Source organism: Solenopsis invicta, chromosome 11, assembly GCF_016802725.1.
Source record: "Solenopsis invicta isolate M01_SB chromosome 11, UNIL_Sinv_3.0, whole genome shotgun sequence".
Classification (NCBI taxonomy): Eukaryota; Metazoa; Arthropoda; class Insecta; order Hymenoptera; family Formicidae; genus Solenopsis; species Solenopsis invicta.
This window is the reverse complement of record NC_052674.1, coordinates 5667266-5673265: the sequence shown is the minus strand read 5'-3', so window position 1 is coordinate 5673265 and position 6000 is coordinate 5667266.

Here is a 6000-nt window from a genome sequence, read left to right as displayed (position 1 = left end):
AAAAAGTATATTCAAAAATTTAGTACTTTGAATGATATAACTCTTTGGTTTTTCACTTTAGCGATTTGATCCATAATGATAAAAGTTAGAACTCTTCTCGGGGCTATGAGAACACAGAGATATTAAAGAAATTCGCAAAAAAAATTTCACTCAAAAATTTCGAAATTTGACTGATATAAGTCTTCCCTTTTTCACTTCAAAAATTCGATACATCGTGATAAAAGTTACAACTCTTCTGTGGGCTATCAGAACACAGAAATATTGGAGAAATTCGGAAAAAAACCAATTTTACTCAAAAATTTCGAACTTTGACTGACATAACTCTTTCGTCTTGCACTTTAGCGATTCGATCTCTCATGATAAAAGTTAGAACTCTTCTGGGGACTTTAAAATAACAGAGATATTTGAGAAAATCGCAAAAAAGTTTTACTCAAAAATTTCGTACTTTGATAGATGTAACTCTTTCGTTTTTCACTTTAGCGGTTCGATCGATTATGATAAAAGTTAGAACTCTTCTCGGGGCTATGAGAACACAGAGATATTAAAGAAATTCGCAAAAAAAATTTCACTCAAAAATTTCGAAATTTGACTGATATAAGTCTTCCCTTTTTCACTTCAAAAATTCGATACATCGTGATAAAAGTTACAACTCTTCTGTGGGCTATCAGAACACAGAAATATTGGAGAAATTCGGAAAAAAACCAATTTTACTCAAAAATTTCGAACTATGACTGATATAACTCTTTCGTATTGCACTTTAGCGATTCGATCTATTATGATAAAAGTTAGAACTCTTCTGGGGGCTATAAAATAACAGAGATATTTGAGAAAATCGCAAAAAAGTTTTACTCAAAAATTTCGCACTTTGATAGATGTAACTCTTTCGTTTTTCACTTTAGCGATTCGATCGATTATGATAAAAGTTAGAACTCTTCTGGGGGCTATAAAAACACAGAGATATTTGAGAAATTCGCAAAATAGTTTTACTCAAAAATTTCGTACTTTGATTGATATAACTCTTTGGTTTTTCACTTTAGCGATTTGATCCATAATGATAAAAGTTAGAACTCTTCTCGGGGCTATGAGAACACAGAAATATTAAAGAAATTCGCAAAAAAAATTTCACTCAAAAATTTCGAAATTTGACTGATATAAGTCTTCCCTTTTTCACTTCAAAAATTCGATACATCGTGATAAAAGTTACAACTCTTCTGTGGGCTATCAGAACACAGAAATATTGGAGAAATTCGGAAAAAAACCAATTTTACTCAAAAATTTCGAACTTTGACTGATATAACTCTTTCGTCTTGCACTTTAGCGAATCGATCTATTATGATAAAAGATAGAACTCTTCTGGGGGCAATAAAATAACAGAGATATTTGAGAAAATCGCAAAAAAGTTTTACTCAAAAATTTCGTACTTTGATAGATGTAACTCTTTCGTTTTTCACTTTAGCGGTTCGATCGATTATGATAAAAGTTAGAACTCTTCTCGGGGCTATGAGAACACAGAGATATTAAAGAAATTCGAAAAAAAAATTTCACTCAAAAATTTCGAAATTTGACTGATATAAGTCTTCCCTTTTTCACTTCAAAAATTCGATACATCGTGATAAAAGTTACAACTCTTCTGTGGGCTATCAGAACACAGAAATATTGGAGAAATTCGGAAAAAAACCAATTTTACTCTAATATTTCAAACTTTGACTGATCTAACCCTTTCGTCTTGCACTTTAGCGATTCGATCTATTATGATAAAAGTTAGAAATATTCTGGGGGCTATAAAAACACAGAGATATTTGAGAAATTCGCAAAAAGGTTTTACTCAAAAATCTAATACTTTGATTGATATAACTCTTTCGTTTTTCACTTTAACGATTTGATCCATAATGATAAAAGTTAGAACTCTTCTCGGGGCTATGAGAACACAGAGATATTAAAGTAATTGGCAAAAAAATTTTACTCAAAAATTTCGAAATTTGACTGATATAAGTCTTCCCTTTTTTACTTCAACAATTCGATACATCGTTATAAAAGTTACAACTCTTCTGTTGGCTATCAGAACACATAGATATTGGAGAAATTCGGAAAAAACCAATTTTACTCAAAAATTTCGAACTTTGACTGATATAACTCTTTCGTCTTGCACTTTAGCGATTCGATCTATTATGATAAAGGTTAGAACTATTCTGGGGGCTATAAAAACACAGAGATATTTGAGAAATTCGCAAAAAAGTTTTACTCAAAAATTTAGTACTTTTATTGATATAACTCTTTGGTTTTCACTTTAACGATTCGATCCATAATGATAAAAGTTAGAACTCTTCTCGGGGCTATGAGAACACAGAGATATTAAAGAAATTCGCAAAAAAAATTTTACTCAAAAATTTCGAAATTTGACTGATATAAGTCTTCCCTTTTTCACTTCAACAATTCGATACATCGTGATAAAAGTTACAACTCTTCTGTGGGCTATCAGAACACAGATATATTGGAGAAATTCGGAAAAAAACCAATTTTACTCAAAAATTTAGAACTTTGACTGATATAAATCTTTCATCTTGCACTTTAGCGATTCGATCTATTATGATAAAAGTTAGAACTCTTCTGGGGGCTATAAAAACACAGAGATATTTGAGAAATTCGCAAAAAAGTTTATTCAAAAATTTAGTACTTTGAATGATATAACTCTTTGGTTTTTCACTTTAGCGATTTGATCCATAATGATAAAAGTTAGAACTCTTCTCGGGGCTATGAGAACACAGAGATATTAAAGAAATTCGCAAAAAAAATTTCACTCAAAAATTTCGAAATTTGACTGATATAAGTCTTCCCTTTTTCACTTCAAAAATTCGATACATCGTGATAAAAGTTACAACTCTTCTGTGGGCTATCAGAACACAGAAATATTGGAGAAAATCGGAAAAAAACCAATTTTAATCAAAAATTTAGAACTTTGACTGATTTAACTCTTTCATCTTGCACTTTAGCGATTCGATCTATTATGATAAAAGTTAGAACTCTTCTGGGGGCTATAAAAACACAGAGATATTTGAGAAATTCACAAAAAAGTATATTCAAAAATTTAGTACTTTGAATGATATAACTCTTTGGTTTTTCACTTTAGCGATTTGATCCATAATGATAAAAGTTAGAACTCTTCTCGGGGCTATGAGAACACAGAGATATTAAAGAAATTCGCAAAAAAAATTTCACTCAAAAATTTCGAAATTTGACTGATATAAGTCTTCCCTTTTTCACTTCAAAAATTCGATACATCGTGATAAAGGTTACAACTCTTCTGTGGGCTATCAGAACACAGAAATATTGGAGAAATTCGGAAAAAAACCAATTTTACTCAAAAATTTCGAACTTTGACTGACATAACTCTTTCGTCTTGCACTTTAGCGATTCGATCTCTCATGATAAAAGTTAGAACTCTTCTGGGGACTTTAAAATAACAGAGATATTTGAGAAAATCGCAAAAAAGTTTTACTCAAAAATTTCGTACTTTGATAGATGTAACTCTTTCGTTTTTCACTTTAGCGGTTCGATCGATTATGATAAAAGTTAGAACTCTTCTCGGGGCTATGAGAACACAGAGATATTAAAGAAATTCGAAAAAAAAATTTCACTCAAAAATTTCGAAATTTGACTGATATAAGTCTTCCCTTTTTCACTTCAAAAATTCGATACATCGTGATAAAAGTTACAACTCTTCTGTGGGCAAACAGAACACAGAAATATTGGAGAAATTCGGAAAAAAACCAATTTTACTCAAAAATTTCGAACTATGACTGATATAACTCTTTCGTATTGCACTTTAGCGATTCGATCTATTATGATAAAAGTTAGAACTCTTCTGGGGGCTATAAAATAACAGAGATATTTGAGAAAATTGCAAAAAAGTTTTACTCAAAAATTTCGCACTTTGATAGATGTAACTCTTTCGTTTTTCACTTTAGCGATTCGATCGATTATGATAAAAGTTAGAACTCTTCTGGGGGCTATAAAAACACAGAGATATTTGAGAAATTCGCAAAATAGTTTTACTCAAAAATTTCGTACTTTGATTGATATAACTCTTTGGTTTTTCACTTTAGCGATTTGATCCATAATGATAAAAGTTAGAACTCTTCTCGGGGCTATGAGAACACAGAAATATTAAAGAAATTCGCAAAAAAAATTTCACTCAAAAATTTCGAAATTTGACTGATATAAGTCTTCCCTTTTTCACTTCAAAAATTCGATACATCGTGATAAAAGTTACAACTCTTCTGTGGGCTATCAGAACACAGAAATATTGGAGAAATTCGGAAAAAAACCAATTTTACTCAAAAATTTCGAACTTTGACTGATATAACTCTTTCGTCTTGCACTTTAGCGAATCGATCTATTATGATAAAAGTTAGAACTCTTCTGGGGGCAATAAAATAACAGAGATATTTGAGAAAATCGCAAAAAAGTTTTACTCAAAAATTACGTACTTTGATAGATGTAACTCTTTCGTTTTTCACTTTAGCGGTTCGATCGATTATGATAAAAGTTAGAACTCTTCTCGGGGCTATGAGAACACAGAGATATTAAAGAAATTCGAAAAAAAAGTTTCACTCAAAAATTTCGAAATTTGACTGATATAAGTCTTCCCTTTTTCACTTCAAAAATTCGATACATCGTGATAAAAGTTACAACTCTTCTGTGGGCTATCAGAACACAGAAATATTGGAGAAATTCGGAAAAAAACCAATTTTACTCTAATATTTCAAACTTTGACTGATCTAACCCTTTCGTCTTGCACTTTAGCGATTCGATCTATTATGATAAAAGTTAGAAATATTCTGGGGGCTATAAAAACACAGAGATATTTGAGAAATTCGCAAAAAGGTTTTACTCAAAAATCTAATACTTTGATTGATATAACTCTTTCGTTTTTCACTTTAACGATTTGATCCATAATGATAAAAGTTAGAACTCTTCTCGGGGCTATGAGAACACAGAGATATTAAAGTAATTGGCAAAAAAAATTTTACTCAAAAATTTCGAAATTTGACTGATATAAGTCTTCCCTTTTTTACTTCAACAATTCGATACATCGTTATAAAAGTTACAACTCTTCTGTTGGCTATCAGAACACATAGATATTGGAGAAATTCGGAAAAAACCAATTTTACTCAAAAATTTCGAACTTTGACTGATATAACTCTTTCGTCTTGCACTTTAGCGATTCGATCTATTATGATAAAGGTTAGAACTATTCTGGGGGCTATAAAAACACAGAGATATTTGAGAAATTCGCAAAAAAGTTTTACTCAAAAATTTAGTACTTTTATTGATATAACTCTTTGGTTTTCACTTTAACGATTCGATCCATAATGATAAAAGTTAGAACTCTTCTCGGGGCTATGAGAACACAGAGATATTAAAGAAATTCGCAAAAAAAATTTTACTCAAAAATTTCGAAATTTGACTGATATAAGTCTTCCCTTTTTCACTTCAACAATTCGATACATCGTGATAAAAGTTACAACTCTTCTGTGGGCTATCAGAACACAGATATATTGGAGAAATTCGGAAAAAAACCAATTTTACTCAAAAATTTAGAACTTTGACTGATATAAATCTTTCATCTTGCACTTTAGCTATTCGATCTATTATGATAAAAGTTAGAACTCTTCTGGGGGCTATAAAAACACAGAGATATTTCAGAAATTCGCAAAAAAGTTTATTCAAAAATTTAGTACTTTGAATGATATAACTCTTTGGTTTTTCACTTTAGCGATTTGATCCATAATGATAAAGTTAGAACTCTTCTCGGGGCTATGAGAACACAGAGATATTAAAGAAATTCGCAAAAAAAATTTCACTCAAAAATTTCGAAATTTGACTGATATAAGTCTTCCCTTTTTCACTTCAAAAATTCGATACATCGTGATAAAAGTTACAACTCTTCTGTGGGCTATCAGAACACAGAAATATTGGAGAAATTCGGAAAAAAACCAA